The sequence below is a fragment of the Podarcis cretensis genome, assembly GCF_951804945.1.
Source record: "Podarcis cretensis genome assembly, chromosome: 12".
Taxonomy (NCBI): Eukaryota; Metazoa; Chordata; class Lepidosauria; order Squamata; family Lacertidae; genus Podarcis; species Podarcis cretensis.
In genome coordinates, this window is record NC_137181.1 from 5266365 (window position 1) to 5288045 (window position 21681).

Below are 21681 nucleotides of genomic sequence, written 5' to 3' on the forward strand. Positions count from 1 at the left end.
TAAATCAAATCCACCCTGCTGGGGAGGCGGCTTCTGTTGCTGTTTTCCCTGCCCTTTCCCATCACTCTCACACAACAAGGGGAGATTGTAGAAGGCTATTCCTGGTTGCTAAGCAACCCTCATCGGCTACCCTAACCAGGAAGTGGTCCCTGATGCTCCCAGGTTATCCTATTAATGTATCAGACGTGCAAGGCATCTGCATTTGCTGTCCTCCAGCTCCCAGTCAGAGAGCATTCCCCTCTCTTTGCGGCTGGTGCAAACGGCTCCAAAAATGGTGACAGGGGAGGCTGTTTGTTCTGGCAGGGGGACAGCCCAGGTTGTGAAGCCCATCAAGGCTCGAACTTTCTATATGGGGTCAGGTTTCAGAGGTATGTGACTGGGGGGTGTCCTGGCTCCCTGCCGCCTCTGCTCTTTCCAGGGAGTTTTTGAATGGAAGGAGAAATGAGGACGATGGAGCAAAAAGCTCTTGTGCACTCCTCCGACGGAAAGCAGGGGGTTTGTGTGTGAGCTCTGCGAGTGTGGCCTTCTCCCGACTGAAGTGCAGAGTGTTTGAGGACCGGGACATTCGCAGGGAAACCAAAATGCTTGTTTACAAAGCTATTGTACTACCAACCTTACTGTGTGCTTGTGAAATGTGGACCACTTATAAACGCCATCTCCAACTCCTCGAAAGAGTCCACCAACGGTGTCTCTGAAAAATCTTACACATCACTTGGAAAGACAGGCGAACATAGCTATCAACTTTCCCCTTTTCTTGAGAGGAATCCTATTTGGAATAAGGGAATTTCCCTTAAAAAAAAGGGAAATGTTGACAGCTATGCAGGCGAACTAATACCAGTGTACTGGAAGAAGTAAAGATCACCAGTGTTGAAGCAATGATTCTTCAACATCGACTTCGTTGGACTGGTCATGTTGTGCGGATGCCTGATGACCGTCTTCCAAAGCAACTACTCTATTCCGAAGTTAAAAATGGAAAGTGTAATGCTGGTGGTCAACAAAAGAGGTTTAAAGACTGTCTCAAGGCAAATCTTAAAAAATGTAGTATAAACACCGACAACTGGGAAACACTGGCCTGCGAGCGCCCCAGTTGGAGAACAGCCTTTGCCAAAGGTGTCGTGGGCTTTGAAGACACTCGAACTCAGGACACAAGGGAGAAACATGCTAAGAGGAAGGCACGCTTGGCAAATCCACACTGTGATCAACTCCTGCCCGGAAACCAATGTCCCCACTGTGGAAGGACGTGTGGATCCAGAATTGGCCTCCACAGTCACTTACGGACTCACTGTTAAAACCGTGTTTATGGAAGACAATCTTTTTCGGCTACGAGGGATCACCAGAGAGATGAGGATCGAGGACTAGATGGGCCTCTGGCCTGATCCTGCTGGAGCCTTCATATGTTCTTAACCAGGCAAGGTGATAACCCAACATTCCTGCAGTGCTTACTTAATTCCTGAGTCCAGGTCACAGGGTCACCCTGTTTATACCCAAATGTGCCCTTAAGGCAGGATTTGTGAGCACAGAGACAATGCGGAGGCTTTTCCCATTTCCATCCAAACTGCAGAGGAATATTTGAGATCACTGAAAGAGTCAAAATGGCTTTAGGACTGTTTTCCTGTACTGTGATACCTCGGGTTACGAACTTAATTTGTTCCAGAGGTCCGTCCTTAACCTGAAACTGTTCTTAACCTGAAGCTCCACTTTAGATAATGGGGCCTCCCACTGCCGCCATGGGATTTCTGTTGTCATCCTGAGGTAAAGTTCTTAACCCGAGGTACCATTTCTGGGTTAGCAGAGTCTGTAACCTGAAGTGTTTATAACCCAAGGTACCACTGTACTGTTTTAGACATGTGGTTTATATATTTATGCATGTGTTTGCCTGGTACATTTATGAACATTTATTTTCTATCTTAGACCTTATCATTCTCATAACAGTGACATGCATAACTGCATCAGCCTCTACCACATGACATCTAATATGCCTTTCCCTCAAACTGAGAAGTCCCAAAGCTCCTCGATGGTTTTGGTGGCCCTTTTCTGAACCTTCTCCAACCACGCAGGGTCCTTCTCGGTATGCTACGTTGGCAGATATTTTGCAAGGCAGGCAAGCGACAGAATCGGCACAAGGAGGAAAGCGGAGGCTCTCCCATCAGCCGCCTCCATCAGCCCACCTCCATCTTCTCCCACTAGCCCAGCAGCTGCCACCAAAAAGGACCCATCTCGCCTCTGTCCTCTGGAGCCGATGCGTAACCCCTTCCCCCGGCCCCCTGGAAACGGCGCCAAGCGGAACTTGAATCAGCAGTGCTGGGTTTTTATGACCCGCATGATATTTTACTCTGTTGGCATGCCCCGAAACCACAGGTATCTGACCCCAGTCTCGAGGCCCGTAACTTTGATTAATGTCTTCATTCACGGGCCGTGCGTTCTGTAAACATGCACGTCGCAGCCAGAGGCCTTCGGGCGCAAGCATCTGATGTGGCAAATTCCCCGTGTTCCCCCGACTTTCTCCACGTTCTCCGCCCTGCCAGAGGTCCTCCGTTTTTAACACAGTCACCGCTGCCCCCCTTCTGCCCTTCGAAGCTGCGTCAAGGAGAAAGGTGGAGGGGGGGCTGGGGGTTGTAATGGCAGAGGGGGAGGAGGAGGAAGGTGGTGCAGTCTACTTTTGGGAGGGGGAAAGCTCCAAACTGGGGACAACAAGGGAACCAGTGTGCAAAGCGCGCATGAAACCTGCAGTGTAATTCAGAGGCTCGCGATGACGTCTCCACTCACAGCTCATCAGCCACGTTGCCGATGCGTCTTAAGAGCAGGAAGCAGTGAGAGCATAGACATGCACATTAAGAACATAGGAAGAGCCTGCCTAGCGGAACCTACGGATTCTGGACCGGACCTGGACTGTGGTTCTCGGGTTATCCCTGGGCCCAGCACACCTTGGAGGTTTCTAAGCAGAGGTTGGCAGACCATCTGCCATGAATGCTGTAACTGAGATTTCTGCATAGAAGGTGGGTTAGACTAGAGAACCCTTGGGCGTCCCACAGAACTCTACTATTCTGCGATTCTATAAACCGGCAGCCCCATCTTCTGGGGGCTCGGGAATCGGGAATCCTATAACGTGTGTGGGGCCCCGGTTTTTGCAGATGCTTGAGCCTGCCCTAGCTCCAGATGCGGGGATGACCTCGTTGCCTTCAGCTAGGCCATCACTTACAGCTGCTCCACTACCGGTTGGGTAAGGAGAGCTGGGCGGCCTCTGGGTCTAGTAACCCACCGACGTCTCCTGAGCTGCAGAGACTAAAGTCTGAGAGAAGGAGAGACCTGAGTACTCGCAGGAGGAGGGCTCGCCTTCGGGCGAGACAGGGAGGTGAGTCGCCGGGGGATCAGGACTGGCCGTTACCCTGTCAGAGATAAAAGGCTATCGGCCCCCGGCCCAGGTTGTGGGAGCAACATTGCTGTATGCTAGATCCTGCCTGAGACCCTGTGTGACGCCTCGTGGAATCCCTGGATTTGGGACCAGATCTGGACCGCATTGCTCAGGTTAACCCCCGGGCCCAGCACACTCCCTAAAATATCACTGGTTTGCTCATTTCTATGTATAGGGTGGGGTGGGATGTATAGACCAATAGGCCTATCCAGTCCAGAATCCTGTCCTGACAGTGGCCGATCCGATGCCTGTGAGAAACCAGCAAGCATGAGAGCAACTCTCCCCTCCTGTGGCAGTGAGTTCCATAGTTTACCTCTGTCCTGCATGAAGGACTTACCATATTTCACCGTCTATAAGACACCCTCGTGTATAAGACACCCCCTATTTTTGGGGACTCCGATTTAAGAAAATGGGGGGGGGGAGATGGCCCAGACTTGTTGAGCTTTTTGTGACTGTGGGGGCGCCTGACCAATCGCTGACAACAAATGCCGTTCGACTGCCCGCTTGCCAGAACGCCACCCTATCAACAGCAGCCCTTGCCGCGTACACCAATCGAAATCCCTATCACCGATGACCATCTCCTGCTCATGGAAACAACCAATGGCCAGTCTACGCTCGGTGCTATCTGTGTATAAGACACTCCCAAATTTTGGACACTATTTTTTAGGAAAAATACCTAGTCTTATAGGGCACGCAGACGGCGCTGTGGGTTAAACCACAGAGCCTAGGACTTGCCGATCAGCAGGTCGGCAGTTCGAATCCCTGTGACAGGGTGAGCTCCTGTTGCTCGGTCCCTGCTCCTGCCAACCTAGCAGTTCGAAAGCACCTCAAAGTGCAAGTAGATAAATAGGTACCGCTCTAGCGGGAAGGTAAACGGCATTTCCGTGCGCTGCTCTGGTTCGCTAGAAGCGGCTTAGTCATGCTGGCCACATGACCCAGAAGCTGTACACCGGCTCCCTCGGCCAGTAATGCGAGATGAGCACCGCAACCCCAGAGTCGTCCGCGGCTAGACCTAATGTTCAGGGGTCCCTTTACCTTTACCTAGTCTTATACACAGAAAAAATATGGTATCGAGGGCCAGCTTACCCATAGGCACCATGGGTGCAGGGCACCCGGGCACCAGGCTCTCAGGGACGCCAGGCTGAGAGTCTGGGGCCCAAGAGTTGAGTCCAGGAAAGTACCAGCCAATCGATCAAAGAGCTGCGGCCGGCTGTTCTGCCGCAGGTTCAGGGGTGACCGGGCCAGCGAGACACTGAGGCGGCCGGACGGCTCCACCCTCCTGCACTCCTGGGACTGGGCAACTGGGGCGGGTGGGCGGATCTTTGCACCCCGGTGCTGCGTTTGCTTAAGACAGCCCTGATGGTATCTGTCCTGAACCTTGGGCATTCAGTTTTGTTGGGTAACATTGCTTGAGCCGATGAGAGATTGTTGGTTATTCCAGGAACCCACCACAAAGAGACTCCGATGTTGGCACAACTCCTGGGTTGGTCAAAGCTCCTGGGAGCCTCTTCTCTTGGTCACTGACATGCTAAGCTCTGGGATATGAGTCACCATATCATGGACACATCCTTTCGGTGTCCTCCTTGGGTGGGCTGGACTCAAACCAACATTCCCCGCGACTAGTTCTCCTCTTTCTCCCATGGGGGTAAGGAGGCCACAAGCATGCCATACATTTGAACCCAATGATACCACTTCAAATGGCTATGGTTTCCCCCAAAGGATTCTGGGAGCTGTTGTTAACAGTGCTGTTGTCAGGAAACCCCTATTCCCCAACTCCTCGAAAGATTCCATTGACGGCGTCTCTGAAAATTTTCACACATCACTTGGGAAGACAGGCGAACTAATGTCAGTGTACTGGAAGAAGCAAAGATCACCAGTATTGAAGCAATGATTCTTCAACATCAACTTCGTTGGACTGGTCATGTTGTGCGGATGCCTGATGATTGTCTACCAAAGCAACAACTCTACTCCAAACTTAAAAATGGAAAGCGTAATGCTGGTGGTCAACAAAAGACTGTCTCAAAGCAAATCTTTAAAAAAATGTAGTATAAACACCAACAATTGGGAAACACTGGCCTGAGAGCGCTCCAATTGGAGAACAGCCTTTTCCAAAGCTGTCATGCGCTTTGAAGACACTTGAACTCAGGACGCAAGGGAGAAACGTGCTAAGAGGAAGGCACGCTTGGCAAATCCACACCGTGATCAACTCCCGCCCGGAAACAAATGTCTCCACTGTGGAAGGACGTGTGGATCCAGAATTGGCCTCCACAGTCACTTACGGACTCATTGTTAAAACCGTGTTTATGGAAGACAGTCTTTTTCGGCTACGAGGGATCGGCAGAGAGATGAGGATGGATGACTAGATGGGCCTCTGGCCTGACCCTGCTGGAGCCTTCATATGTTCCTAACCAGGCAAGGTGACAGCCCAACATTCCCGCATTGCAAGGGGGTAGGACTGGATAACCTCTGGGGTCCCACCCAACTCTATGATTCCATGGCTGCACATTTCTGAAGAGCTCCCCCTGCTGGTTCAACCCTGCATAACTACCACCCAGGCCCCGCGACCAAAATATCCACAGAGTCAGAAACTAGATTCTCCGCGGATGTTCCTCGTTCGCTGGCTGGCAGGGAAACACACTTGGTCCCAAGGTCCTGGCCTGGTGCCACGAAAGTGATGTCAGTGTTGGTGAAAGATTTAAAAGCTGCGACCTCACAGGCTGATCTTGCTCGGAATGCGTGGAATATCGCTGCACATATTGTACGGGGCCAGCCTGAGAATTTGAGATAGGGAGGATGTCCCTATCATCAAAGCATTCAATATTGTGGCTCTGTTCTACAGTTGTACCTCGGGTTAAGAACTTAATTCGTCCCAGAGGTCCGTTCTTAACCTGAAACTGTTCTTAACCTGAAGCACCACTTTAGCTAATGGGGCCTCCTGCAGCCGCCGCGCCGCCAGAGCCCGATTTCTGTTCTTATCCTGAAGCAAAGTTCTTAACCAGAAGCACTATTTCTGGGTTAGCGGAGTGTGTAACCTGAAGCATATGTAACCTGAAGCGTATGTAACCCGAGGTACCACTGTATTACCTTCCTCACCATTGCTGTTCGCTTATCAGTCACCAGAGGGCAGGCTTTTCAACAGGTGCCCAAGGTAGAAGCTTTGCCCAAGGATGTCCCCATCCACGCAGGCAGCAATGCTTCTGAACCAGTGTTGGATTTACGTATAAGCTAAACAAGCTATAGAATCATAGAATCATAGAGTTGGAAGAGACCACAGGGGCCATCGAGTCCAACCCCCTGCCAAGCAGGAAACACCATCAGAGCACTCCTGACATATGGTTGTCAAGCCTCTGCTTAAAGACCTCCAAAGAAGGAGACTCCACCACACTCCTTGGCAGCAAATTCCACTGTCAAACAGCTCTTACTGTCAGGAAGTTCTTCCTAATGTTTAGGTGGAATCTTCTTTTTTGTAGTTTGGAACCATTGCTCCGTGTCCGCTTCTCTGGAGCAGCAGAAAACAACCTTTCTCCCTCCTCTATGTGACATCCTTTTATATATTTGAACATGGCTATCATATCACCCCTTAACCTTCTCTTCTATAGCTTAGAGCTCCACTCTCTTGCCCCCCCCCCAAAAAAATGGAGGACTGAGTTTGGGGGTGCCTGCTCAAAGCATTAAAAAAAAAAAAAATCAAGACTCCTTGCGCTCCACTCCCCGTTTCTCTCCCCCCGCTCCTGGGAGACCCTGCTCTCTGCCTGCCCCTCAGAGCTGGCGTGTTGTGTGGGGCTGAGCCTTGCCAGCCACAGCATCTGGTACGCAGGCTGAGACCCTCCCTGCCCGCAGACTGTCTCGCCAGAGTGGTGCATGCTCTGGTTATCTCCCGCTTGGACTACTGCAATGTGCTCTGCGTGGGGCTACCTTTGAAGGTGACCCGGAAACCACAACTAATCCAGAATGCGGCAGCTAGACTGGTGACTGGGAGCAGCCGCCGAGACCACATAAAACCGGTCTTGAAAGACCTGCATTGGCTCCCAGTACGTTTCCGAGCACGATTCAAAGGGTTGGTGCTAACCTTTAAAGCCCTAAACGGCCTCGGCCCAGTAGACCTGAAGGAGCGTCTCCACCCCCATCGTTCTGCCCGGACACTGAGGTCTAGCTCCAAGGGCCTTCTGGCGGTTCCCTCCCTGCAAGAAGTGAGGTTACAGGGAACCAGGCAGAGGGCCTTCTCTGTGGTGGTGCCTGCCCTGTGGAACGCCCTCCCATCAGATATCAAGCAAATAAACTATCTGACTTTTAGAAGACACCTGAAGTCAGCCCTGTTTGAAGAAGTTTTGAATGTTTAATGTTGTATTGTTTTTTAATATTCTGTTGGGAGCTGCCCAGAGTGGCTGGGGAAACCCAGCCAGATGGGTGGGGTGTAAATAATAAATTATTATTATTATTATTATTATTATTATTATTATTATTATTATTATTTCTTCTCCCCAAGCTCACAGGCAGCAGCAATGGCAGGGGAAATAGAAGAAGAAGAAGAGTTTGGATTTGATATCCCGCTTTATCACTACCCGAAGGAGTCTCAAAGCGGCTAACATTCTCCTTTCCCTTCCTCCCCAACAACAAACACTCTGTGAGGTGAGTGGGGCTGAGAGACTTCAAGAAGTGTGACTAGCCCAAGGTCACCCAGCAGCTGCATGTGGAGGAGCGGAGACGCGAACCCTGTTCACCAGATTACGAGTCCACCGCTCTTAACCACTACACCACACTGGCTTAACCACTACACCACTAGGGACATTCTGGGAGTGAATCCAAGATGGCTTTGGTAATTCCAGGACTGTCCCTGGAAAATCGGGACACTTGGAGGGTATGCCACCTCAACACACACAAACGACCACCACCTACCATCTCCTTCGCCGAAGAGCCTGCATTGAATTGACTCAAGCTTGGCCAGCTGCCAGAGAGAGGCAGGCTGTTTGGCACGGCTTGTGCTGAGTCGGGCCTCCTCGACATCTTTTATCTCACAGGCCTTTGCAAGGCGCTGACTCAGCCCACAGGTGGATGAGGTCTACGTGCCCTCGCTGACCCCCTCGCCCTCCTTGAACCTCCGTCTTGGTTCCATGCAAAGATAAGACATCAGCGGACCTGGAGGCCAGCAGTCAAAGTTCTGGCGGGTTGGCTCCCAATCGATAGGAGAAACTGAGCGCCCTGCAAGAGGTGGGGAAGCAGGAAAGTCCCAGGGCAAACTCTTTACTTCCCTGAGTAGAGGAGTCTGGCAAAGACTTTTAGCAGGGGGGGTGACTAACGGGTGAGTCTCTGAAATCTACTCGGAGTCGAGCGTGGATTTCATGCTCTTTATTCAGCTCAGAGGAGTGAGGAATGGAAGTTTCCCCAAAATGTCTGCTTTATATACATTATTTACACAATGGGCCCCACGTGATTGGCTAATTCCGGGATTCTCCTGTAGGCCAATCAGGTTGCGGATTCACTTCCACCCGGAGTTGGATTGGGTGGCTCCTGCGGACCAATCAGACTGCTGCAGTTTGGATCCTATTGTTCTAGGACCAATCAGTCTGCTGAATTCTGAATCCTATTGTTCTAGGACCAATCAGACTGCTGCATTTTGGATCCTATTGTTCTATGACCAACCAGACTGCTGCATTCTGAATCATATTGTTCGAGGACCAATCAGACTGCTGCATTCTGGATCCTATTGTTCTAGGACCAATCAGACTGCTGCATTCTGGATCCTATTGTTCTAGGACCAATCAGACTGCTGCATTCTGAATCCTATTGTTCTAGGACCAATCAGACTGCTGCATTCTGGATCCTATTGTTCTAGGACCAATCAGACTGCTGCATTCTGAATCCTATTGTTCTAGGACCAACCAGACTGCTGCATTCTGAATCCTATTGTTCTAGGACCAACCAGACTGCTGCATTCTGGATCCTATTGTTCGAGGACCAACCAGACTGCTGCATTCTGGATCCTATTCAACTCAGTACATAACAGTTACAGATAGGTAGCCGTGTTGGTCTGCCATAGTCAAAACAAAATAAAAAAATTCCTTCCAGTAGCACCTTAAAGACCAACTAAGTTAGTTCTAGGTATGAGCTTTCGTGTGCATGCACACTTCTTCAGATACACTGAAACAGAAGTCACCAGACCCTTCTATACAGTGAGAAGGTGGGGAGCGGTATTACTCAGAAGGGTGGTGGGATTGGGTGATTGGTATGAGCTCATACCAAGAACTAACTTAGTTGGTCTTTAAGGTGCTACTGGAAGGAATTTTTTAATTTTGTTCAGTACATAACAGTCTCCAGATAGCGGTTTCCCATCATCCCATACCTTTGGCCATGCTGGCAGGGCACGATGGGAACTGTAGTTCAACAACACCCCCAGCCTGGCAGCAGCGGAACTTTGGAACTCCCTGCCACTTCATGCCAGGAAGGAGTCTCCACTGTATTCTTTTTGGAGCCTCCTGGAGGCGTTCTTCATTTGATGAGCCTATTCGGACGTTTAGGAAGTTCATAGGGAGTTTTTGTTTTGCTTTAGTCTGTTCTGTTGCGGCTCCAGCCTTCCACATGTTTTAACTTACGGCTACAAACTTTTTAGCGACAGCTTCCTTGTTTAACCGTTTCTGCAGGCAGCTTTGAGGTTTCTTCCTACAATCGAGAGGTATACAGTCATACCTCGAGTTGCGTTTGCTTCACATTGCGTTTTTTCAGGTTACGAACACAGCAAACCCAGAAGTGTTGAGTTCCGGGTTTGCCACTTCGAGCATGCGCAGGAACGATCTGCGCACTTCGCGCATGCACAGGAGCGCTCTATCGCGGCACATGCACGTGCAGAAGCGGCGCTCTACTTATGAACTTTTTGGGGTGCAAATGGCACCCCGGAATGGATCGCATCTGTAAGTAGAGGTACCACTGTATTAATAAAATAAGAATATATATGTATATACGTTTCCGAGCACAGTTCAAAGTGTTGGTGCTAACCTTTAAAGCCCTAAATGGCCTCAGTCCAGTATACCTGAAGGAGCGTCTCCACCCCCATTGTTCTGCCAGGACCCTGAGGTCCAGCTCCGAGGGCCTTCTGGCGGTTCCCTCCCTGCGAGAAGTGAGGTTACAGGGAACCAGGCAGAGGGCCTTCTCGGTGGTGGCACCCGCCCTGTGGAACACCCTCCCACCAGATGTCAAAGAGAAGAACTACTACCTGACTTTTAGAAGACATCTGAAGGCAGCCCTGTTTAGGGAAGCTTTTAATGTTTGATGCATTAGAGTGGTACCTCAGGTTAAGTACTTAATTTGTTCCGGAGGTCCATTCTTAACCTGAAACTGTTCTTAACCTGAAGCACCACTTTAGCTAATGGGGCCTCCTGCTGCTGTGCCGCTGGAGCACGATTTCTGTTCTCATCCTGAAGCAAAGTTCTTAACCCAAGGTACAATTTCTGGGTTAGCGGAGTCTGTAACCTGAAGAGTATGTAACCTGAAATGTATGTAACCCGAGGTACCACTGTATTATATTTTAGTGTTTTGTTGGAAGCCACCCAGCGTGGCTGGGGAAGCCCAGCCAGATGGGCTGGGTATAAATAATAAATTATTATATATTTTCCAGAATAAACGAACACAAAAATCTGCTCAGCTCTTAGGAGCGGGGTCAAGGACCCCCGGCCTAGCTGCCATATGTAACCCTCCCAGGCTTTTGATCTGGCCCCTGGGACCCTCTACAGGCCACATTGCCCTCCCAGCCCAGCTGTGCCCTCTCTCTCTCCCTGTCTCTGGGCTGACATGCGTTCTCGAACTCTGGTCTGACTCAGCCGATGGATCTACGGGGAAATGTCTCGGCTTTCGCCACCCTCCTGGCTCATCCTGTGGTTTCTGCAGGGAGGCAAAAGTCAAGCGCCCCAGAGCAGAAAGCGATCTGAGGAATGGAAAGACAGAAGAGACGCAAACAGAGTTAATTGCGGCGAGCGGCGGAAGGCCGAGGCGAGCGAGAGGCAAGGAGCGATGACTGGAAATGAGGCAGAGAGCGAGCCGAAGAGTCATATGATGGGATAATTAAGGCTTATTCATGCGCTGTGTCGTGTGACATGCAACAGCGGCCGACTGGGTTGTATGAAGCAACGGCTTCGTGAGATGCTTTTGCAAGGGCAGTTCTGACATTTCCCTCTGCTCCTGAATGAAACTCTTAAGGCCTGCAGCAGATCAGATCTAGCCTTGCGCTTGCATCCTGGAATAGTCAACATGGGGCGTTCAAGAGGTTTGCAGGTGACGACTCACGTGGCAATTGGCCACGCTCCCTGGGAATGATGAGAGTTGGAGTCTATGAAGGTTGTCTGTTATGTATTTGCAGGGTATCCCAGCACAGTGGTACCTTGGTTCTCAAACTTATTCCCTTCTGGAAGCCCATTCTGTTAAGCTGTGGGTGAACGTAGCAGACGACACAGCGATTCTTCAAACAGCTGTTGTTTATTCACAGGCCAGGCCAGAACTGAACTGAAGGGTTCAGCCAGCCTGCTTATATAGAGCTCCACTACACCGCAACAGTAACAACTTTCTGTAACTATCCAATCACTGAACATCACTTTCAATCCCTTATTTGCATATGTGGACCTGAGTGAAAACTATCTACAGTATCGCCCCTGCTGGCCCAGGGTGAGAACTTCAATACATAACACGTTCCAAAACCAAAGCTTTCCAAAACCAAGGCGCGCTTTCCCATAGAAAGTAATGCAAAACGGATTAATCTGTTCCAGGCTTTTAAAAACAACCCCTAAAACAGCAATTTAGCACGGATTTTACTCTCTAATGAGCCACTGGTTCATAAAATGAAAGCAATAAACAAGGTACTGCAGTCACACAATCCATCAATCAATAGCTGAACTAGGTTCCACACAGTCACAAAAACAAATGAACCGAAAAAGCCTCAAAAACGCAAAAATAAATAGCAAAACCAAAAGCGCCAAATACCCTGGTACCTTGGTTCTCGAACTTAATCCGTTCCGGAAGTCCGTTTGACTTCTGAAATGTTCGAAAACCGAGGCACGGCTTCTGATTGGTGCAGGCGCCCCGGAACCAATAGCCGACAGCCGCATCAGACGTTCGGCTTCCGGAAAATGCTTGAAAACCGGAACACTTACTTCCGGGTTTTTGGTGTTTGGGAACCAAGGCATTTGAGTACCAAGGTACCACTGTATATGGCTCACAAAGCCCAGGAGGCAATTGGGGCAGACCTTTCGGCCTCAAAGGCGAAGGAGGAGGAACCCCATAATATGCAGCATAGAATATTGAGAGACTGCGAAGGAAGCAAAATCAGCCACTAGCCATAGCAATAAAATAAATGAAAAAGGTACTGAAGATAGAGGTAAAAACATAAGTATAGAAAATACATTTTGGGGGTTTATATCAATACAAATAATAGATCTTATTTTAATTGCTAAAAACCTTGCAGTTTTTGCTGTCACCTGATCATCTTGATGTGCTGAAATAAAGGACATTGTAGGCAATGGTTGAGTGACCCGTCAAGGGCAATAATAGAAGGGTAATAGCCTCGCTCCTCAAATCTTTATAAAAAATCCTCTCCTGCACATTTCAAAGTAACAAAAGCGTTTATTGTTTCCTGACACAAGAAAAGCTAAATGCTGCTATCTACTATCAACTTCAAGTCTCTGCAGTAAAGATACACAGGTACAGAAAAATCCACTATCTCCATGCTACCTGTGTAAAAACCCACAGTCTCTTCTCCTGACTCTCACCAGTTCAGAGTCAGACCTGGACACACAAACAGGACTTGCCCCAGGCCAGGACACAGCAGACCAGGCACAACATCAAGGCATAGACGTAATGATAGCAAAATGCCCTAGGGACTATTACAGGTGTCTCCCCACTTATCTGCAAGGTGAGAGCTGAGTGCAGGGTGTAGACCAAAGGTGGACAAACTGCCCCAGAAGGAACAGGATGCATCCCCCACCAGAGGTACTAGTAAAGGTAAAGTGACCCCTGACCATTAGGTCCAGTCGTGACTGACTCTGGGGTTGTGGCGCTCATCTCGCTTTCTTGGCTGAGGGAGCCGGCGTACAGTTTCCGGGTCATGTGGCCAGCATGACTAAGCCGCTTCTGCTGAACCAGAGCAGCGCACGGAAACGCTGTTTACCTTCCCGCCGGAGTGGTACCTATTTATCTACTTGCACTTTGACGTGCTTTCGAACTGCTAGGTTGGCAGGAGCAGGGACCGAGCAACGGGAGTTCACCCCGTTGCGGGGATTCGAACCGCGACCTTCTGATCGGCAAGTCCTAACCCACAGCACCGCCTGCGTCCCACCAGAGGTACTACCTCTCACCTAACACCCCATACATTATTTTTGTTGTTTAGTCATGTCCGACTCTTGGTGACCCCCTGGACCAGAGCACGCCAGGCACTCCTGTCTTCCACTGCCTCCCGCAGTTTGGTCAAACTCATGCTGGTAGCTTCGAGAACACTGTCTATACATTATGCCTAATTATACATTACACAGAAACCTATACATGGCACAGATACAATACACTAACAGAAGGGGATGGATTTATTTCCTTTATTGTGTAAGCCACCTGCAATCAGCACTGGTGACCTGAATTATTCACACCTCTGCTTAAATATTCAAAGCGGATTTTGAAAACGGGGCCTACGCACTGAGTGAGGTGTGTGTGTGAGACAATTGCTATTTTCCGAGATTATCTTCTCTTTCTCTCCTTGCCCCCGCCCGTGTTTAATATTCTCCCAGGAATTCAGATTCAATTTTTCTTACAGCAGGTTTGACAATGCACTGACTCTAATTCAATTACTAACAGCACACCGGTAATCATTTGGACTTCAGGCAGGTACTGATTCCTCCACGCATTTATTGCTTTCTGCCAGCCAGCTCTACATGTTTTTATTTATTTTAGTAAATCTCCTTTTTGTCAGCTTTAAGCAACAATAGCCCACCAGAAGCGCCCCCCCTCAAGCACTGGGGATTTAACAAACGAACAGAAAACCCTAAAGGGAGATACATTCCAAAGAAAACATTAGGGAAAGTTTGCTACAGTATCTGCAAAGGCAAAAAAAACATGGGCAGAAATCACACAGCTGTCGGTGTAAGTGCTCAGAAGGATCCAACAGGCTTCAAAACAAGTATTGCAAGTCCACAAAATAATAAAATGACACTATCCAGCAGTGTTTTTGAGTACAGTCATACCTTGGAAGTCAAACGGAATTCCATTCGGATTCCAAAACGTTTGGAAACCAAAGCGCAGCTTCTGATTGGCTGCAGGAAGCTCCTGCAGCCAATCGGAAGCCCCGTCAGACATTTGCCTTCCAAAGAGAGTTCACAAACCGGAACAGTCCTTTTCAGGTTTGTGGCGTACGGGAGCCAAAACGTCCGAGAACTCAGCTGTTTGAAAACCAAGGTACGACTGCACTGCTAATATACTCGTGACAACCGTTCACCTCCATAGGCTACAAGTGTTCTAAATGTGCAAGAAATCTCTGCGGAAAGAGGGAAGATTCACACCTCCCTCCTGCCGAATCTGCTGCAAACAATGTCGGACATTCATCTCTCAGGCATGCGTATCAAAAACATATCATAAGACAGTAGGAAACGTCTTGCTCGATCAGTTCATTCGGCTCCCAGCAGAAGCCAGCCAGATCTTTCTGGAAGAAAAATGAGCTGGGCGTGAAGCTGTGAGCTGTTTCACTCCCTCTCCAGCACCAGGCAATATTCTAGATACAGTGGTACCTTGGTTCTCAAATGCCTTGGTACTCAAACAGCTTGGAACCCAAACACTGCAAACCTGGAAGTAAGTGTTCTGGTTTGCGAACTTTTTTTTGCGGCTCTTTTTGTTTTGTTTTTGTGACGGTGTGGAAACCAGTTCAGCTACTGATGGATTGACTGATTGTGTGACTGCAGTACATTGTTTATTGCTTTCATTTTATAGATCCATGGTCTCGTTAGATGGTAAGATTCACGTTAAATTGCTGTTTTAGGGTTTTTGTTTTGCGACTGACGTGGATCCAATTGTGACCACGTGGAGATCCAAATTAGTCAGACTTTATTCAGTAATGCTTAACAGCACAGATGCAAAAGAGTCTGTAGGAATATTTCCATTAGCGCACCCCTTATACAGTGGTACCTCGGGTTACAGACGTTTCAGGTTACAGATGCTTCAGGTTACAGACTCTGCTAACCCAGAAATAGTACCTCGGGTAAAGGACTTTGCTTCAGGATGAGAACAGAAATCGTGCAGCGGCAGCAGGAGGCCCCATTAGCTAAAGTGGTACCTCAGGTTAAGAACAGTTTCAGGTTAAGAATAGTCCTCCAGAACGAATTAAGTTCTTAACCCGAGGTACCACTGTATAAGAAATATATGTCATCTTAGCTGTTTATTCGCAGGCCAACCACCTTCTGCAACCCAGCACCTCACCATATCTCATCCAACAACAGTCCTTAAAAACATTTTGCTGATTTCCGGAATATTAGCCTTGTTTCGCCATCCTAGGCGGTTTTTTTATATTAATTTTGCTGCAAAAAGGTGTGAGATTACGATATTGTATTTATTTGCATTACCTAGAGCCTGTTCTACTGATGGCGAAACAAGGCTAATATTCCGGAAATCCTTGTCTTAGACTCTGTGAAAGGATTCTGTGGAACTTTAACAACCCTTCATGTGGATTATTGGACTCTATGAACAGACAGGTGGAATAGACACTTATACACTTATGTATGGACCTTATGCATGAACTGACTAGAGAATGAACTGATCCACTGGGTCTTCTGCTTTTTTCGTTGAACTTTATGAGACATCCGCTGAAATCTACGATTTGATACAATGAATAGTATACCTTATTTATTCAAAAGTACAGCCGGTTACGTCTTGTGTGTTTATTGAGTATGTTTCATGTAACCATAGGTTTGTTGTTGTTGTTTTGTTCCGATTGTGGACTAGGAATGTGGTCACAACTGGAACCACGTCGGTCGCAAAATATGCCTGGCGAATTTCTAACACTGTTCAGTGCTAAAGCCTGGGTTTCCCAGGGGGAAGTCAGGGAGGGAAATGGAGGTGTGGAGACCCTACCTGCCTGCAGACTGTCTCACCAGAGTGGTGCATGCTCTAGTTATCTCCCACTTGGACTACTGCAATGTGCTCTACGTGGGGCTACCTTTGAAGGTGACCCGGAAACCGCAATTAATCCAGAATGTGGCAGCTAGACTGGTGACACATAACACCGGTCCTGAGAGATCTGCATTGGTTCCCAGTATGTTTCCGAGCACAATTCAAAGTGTTGGTGCTGACCTTGAAACCCCTAAATGGCTGCAGTCCAGTATACCTGAAGGAGCGTCTCCACCCCCATCGTCCAGCCCGGACACTGAGGTCCAGCACCGAGGGCCTTCTGGCAGTTCCCTCATTGCGAGAAGTGAGGTTACAGGGAACCAGACAGAGGGCCTTCTTGGTAGTAGCGCCTGCCCTGTGGAACGCCCTCCCTTCAGATGTGAAGGAAATAAGCAGCTATCTTCTTTTTAAAAGAGATCTGTAGGCAGCCCTGTTTAGAGAAATTTTTAATATTTAATGCTGTATTTTTTTTAACACTTGATTGGGAGATGCCCAGAGTGGCTGGGGAAACTCAGCCAGATGGGCGGGGTATATATAATAAAAAATTATTATTATTATTATTATTATTATTATTATTATTATTATTATTAATACCCCTAAAGAGAGGAGGAACCAGAAAAGAAGTCCTGTCCCAGATTGGTAGGTGTTGGTCAAAGGAGATGTGAATGAAGTCACCTTCCCTTCTTCCTATCTCACGGAAATGGTCTCAACCAGGCATAGGCAAACTCCAGCCCTCCAGATGTTTGGGACTACAATTCCCATCATCCCTGACCCCCGGTCCTGCTAGCTAGGGATGATGGGAATCGTAGTCCCAAACATCTGGAGGGCTGGAGTTTGCCTATGCCTGGACTCTCAACGGGTGATTGAATGTGTGGGTCCCCACACCAAGGGGAGATTCTCTGTTTAATTTAAGCTCCAGGCAAACTCAAGTTTCACGACGATCTTATTCAGGCGCAGTTAAACCCATAATAACTTCAGCTATAATTAGAAAGCAGGATGGGAGTAAGAGCAGCAGCAACGAAGAATAATTGCATCAGCATGTAGATTAAAAGGGGATGCCAACCAGTTTCCACGAGAGAGAGAGAGAGAGAGGGGGGGGGGGGGAAATCCAGTGGAATTAATTCCAGGAAAATAAAGCGTAGCGCAAGCTGCCTTAAAGAAACACACACAGGCACATGTTTTTGGCACTGCAAACCTTCTTGCAAGGTGGGGGAAACTGGAGAAAACATCAAGTATTCCTGATTGAAAGCAGTGCAGCTTGAGTGTTCATTTGGCATTCGGACTAATTAGCAAAATCAGCATTAGTATTATTTTTTGTAGGATGGGGAGAAAGAGGTGCAACTGAATTCAAACTACAAGGACATTCAGAAGAACTTTCTGACACTCAGAGCTGTTCGACAGCGGAACGTTCTCGCTCGGGACGTGGTAGACTCGCCTTCCATAGAGGTTCCAAAAACAGAGTTTGTATAGCTTGTATAGATTTACAGCGGTATCTCGGGTTACATGCGCTTCAGGTTACAGACTCCGCTAACCCAGAAATAGTACCTCGGGTGAAGAACTTTGCTTCAGGATGAGAACAGAAATCGTGCTCTGGTGGCACAGTGGCAGCAGGAGGCCCCATTAGCTAAAGTGGTGCTTCAGGTTAAGAACAGTTTCAGGTTAAGAACGGACCTCCGGAACGAATTAAGTACTTAACCCGAGGTACCACTGTACGTCCCAGTGAATTGAAGAGGGCTTGTTTTCAAGGAAATCAGTACAAGGGTGCAGGCTAAGGTTACCAGATTCCCGCCCTCCCCCGCCCAATGAATCCAGGGGCAATAAATAAATAAATAAATAAATAAATAAATAAATAAATAAATAACTACTACACATTTGGGACGTTGATGCTGCAGTGATGGCAGTGGCAGAGGGGCGGCTGCCGCCTTGACCTCAACTGCCATGTTTCCCCTTCCTCCAAGGCGTCTATCTCCTTTCTCCATGAGCCTGGGCAGCTCCTGAGTCGTTGGTTCTTCGGTGTTGGTGGTGGTGAAGCGGCGGCAAGGCAGTGCGATGCCTCCCTTCCCATCGGAGCGGCCCCAATCCCATTCCTGCACCTCAGAGCCCCTACACCACCATCATATGGGGACTTCAGAGCAGCTCCTGAAGCCAGCCAGAGCCAACCGCTCCGGGCTGCTGAGACTGCCGCTGTTGCGTTTCCTGGGGACATTAGATGAAATCCGGGGACATTCCGGGGATGGAATTTGTCCGGGGACTTATTCGCAAATCCGGGGACTGTCCCCGTGAAACGGGGATATCTGGTAACCCTGTGCTAGACTAAGACTATCGTTCCCATCATTCATGGCCATTGGCCATGCTGACTGGGGCTGATTGCAGATGGAGTCCAAAAACCACTGAAGATGCTGTTTCCCAGTCCATGCACTACGAGACAATGGTGGTGCCGGCAAAGCCTCTGGCAGTGATTGGCTGAGCTACCCTGATGTCACAGAAGACAGAGGTTCCATTGGCTGAACTGCTGAATTCTTGAACCTTTCCCTCTGAGTTGATCCCCATTCATTTGCCTATTATTATTATTATTATTATTATTGCTATTATTAGAGCATCTTCAGCCGAAAGACAGGCAGAACAAAACCAGGGCATCCTTCATAATTTTTTTTTGAAAAATATGGAAAACGTTATTTGCAATCTCGCGTTTGGGGCAGAGATTAGTGCTGAAAAACTGATCGCGGCAACACTAGCAAAAACCCCAGCAGTCTCTGCATATGAAATCCAGGATGGTGTCAGGGAAAAACTGCATTTCCTTTTAGGTCTCTTCCCCACACCTACCCGCCAATAAACTATTTATATTAGGCAAAAAGAAGTGGAAAATATGACTTGATTTCTAAACAAAATAAACGCTCCTCCAGATGACCTGTTTATTGAATGTTCTTCCTGATTTACTTGCACAAGGCTTAGGCAGAGGTTAGATTATTTCCTTTCTTCATTGAACATTCATTCTGATTTGTTTGCAGGAAGATTAAACAAGAGGCCTTTGCCCTGGTTTTCCTTGCACTGGGGTCATTCATCTTTCCGGCCATCCATTGTTCACCTCACACTTTTCAATATATTTTCCTTAAAATAAAATAAGAAGATTTTTCCCATTGCTTTCCAAGCTGCAAAAAGTCCTCCTTCTCTTTTAAAGCTGATTTGTTGTACTAGCGGAACAGAGCGCTTTAATTGTGCAACCTTACAGCATTTTAAAAAGTAGAGACATCACCTTGCCAACAAAGGTCCGTATAGTAAAAGCTATGGTTTCCCAGTAGTGATGTATGGAAGTGAAAATTGGACCATAAAGCAGGCTGATCGCCAAAGAATGGATGCTTTTGAATTCTGGTGCTGGAGGAGACTCTTGAGAGTCCCATGGACTGCAAGAAGATCAAACCTCTCCATTCTTAAGGAAATCAGCCCTGAGTGCTCACTGGAAGGACAGATCCTGCAGCTGAGGCTCCAATACTTTGGCCACCTCATGAGAAGAGAAGACTCCCTGGAAAAGACCCTGATGTTGGGAAAGATGGAGGACACAAGGAGAAGGGAACGACAGAGGACGAGATGGTTGGACAGTGTTCTCGAAGCTACTAACATGAGTTTGACCAAACTGCAAGAGGCAGTGGAAGACAGGAGTGCCTGGCGTGCTCTGGTCCAAGGGGTCACGAAGAGTTGGACATGACTAAACAACTAAACAACAACAACAAATTTATGGCACTTGCTCGCATGCTGCTTGCAAAATAATGACAGTCTGGGCTTGGTGTTCTGTTTTCAGTTTATATTATTTAAAGCGGGGGCAGTTTAAATAGTTCTGCAAGAGATACCTGGCTTGTGGACTGCATCTCTTTGAGGAGAATCGAGCCGAGATGCTAGTTTCAATGCATCTGATGTGCAGAGGACACAACAGTAGAACTCTTGAATGCATCCTGATTCACCAGCAGCCCAAGAGGACCAGCAGATCTGCATGGTTTGTCCATAGTGAACACGCAGGGATTCTGGATGGGAAATGAAGGCTGCAACTAGGGGTGGAGGGATAAATTCAATCCAGTTTTGATTTCAAGGTGAACCTCTCTGATCTGCACTTTCGAAACGCTACCTGAACCTTCCAATTTCTCACCTCCCCAAATTTTGCAATGCAGTTTTCCAGCCAATTAACATGTACAGAAATGTAAAGACTAGAGTAAAGCATGCATTAAAAGGTGTATTGTTGGCAAAAAAAATCATATGCAGTGTATTAGGGACTACAGTGGTACCTTGGTTCTCAAACGCCTTGGTACTCAAACAACTTGGAACCCAAACGCTGCAAACCCGGAAGTGTTCCAGTTTACGAACTTCTTTCAGAAGCTGAACGTGCTCCGTTTTGAGTGTTACACTTCCGATTTCAGCGCCACACTTCGGTTTCAAGGGTTATGCTGAGGTCTGTCTGTTTTTGCTATTTATTTTGCGTTTTTCTTTTTTGTGACTCTTTTGTTTTTGTGACTGTGTGGAACCCAGTTCAGCTACTAATGGATTGATTGTGTGACTGCAGTACATTGTTTATTGCTTTCATTTTATGGAAACCATGGTCTCGTTAGAGAGTAATACTCATGTTAAATTGCTGTTTTAGGGTTTTTGTTTTTAAAAGTCTGGAACGGATCAATCCATTTTGCATCACTTTCTCTAGGAAAGCGCGCCTTGGTTTTGGAACACTTTGGTTTTGGAACAGACTTCTGGAATGGATTAAGTTTGAGAACCAAGGTACCACTGTATGCTAACAAAGGCTGAATGAATGAATGAAAATTAGGGGGAAATTGCTTTGCAATAATGTATCTAGTAGGCCAAATTGCATACAAATATGTGCATATTTAAATATCAATATTAATATTAACAACAACATCATCATCACCACCACCATAAAGTAGGGTTGCCATACACCGGGAATTTCCCGGACATAGCTGGAATACTGCAGTCGAAAGTATAGTCTGGGAAAATCCGGAATCTTACGCCGGAAGTGTAGCTCAACAACTTTGAGCAAAACTACTGTGGATTTTCACTTTTTGAAATATGGCAACCCTAACAGAAACATAGGGAACACAGGTGGCGCTGTGGTTTAAACCACAGAGCCTAGGACATGCCAATCAGAAGGTTGG

The 21681-nt window shown here is 47.9% G+C and overlaps 1 protein-coding gene and 2 long non-coding RNA genes across 5 annotated transcripts in view; 1 reads left to right on the top strand and 2 right to left on the bottom strand.

The window, feature by feature from the left end:
• The window catches only part of LOC307199303, a 270585-nt gene extending 263918 nt beyond the window's left edge, over positions 1-6667 (top strand). The window contains exon 3 of one of the 2 annotated variants that reach the window (XR_013831835.1): positions 6653-6667. This is a non-coding gene — a long non-coding RNA (uncharacterized lncRNA). Of the gene's footprint in view, positions 1-6646 lie in introns of both variants that reach the window. The other variant, XR_013831836.1, reaches the window with a different exon arrangement.
• The window catches only part of PTH1R (parathyroid hormone 1 receptor), a 228536-nt gene that overhangs the window by 196825 nt on the left and 10030 nt on the right, over positions 1-21681 (bottom strand). The window lies entirely within an intron of this gene.
• The window catches only part of LOC307199352, a 199145-nt gene that overhangs the window by 107057 nt on the left and 70407 nt on the right, over positions 1-21681 (bottom strand). The gene's annotated exons all lie outside the window — the stretch shown is intronic.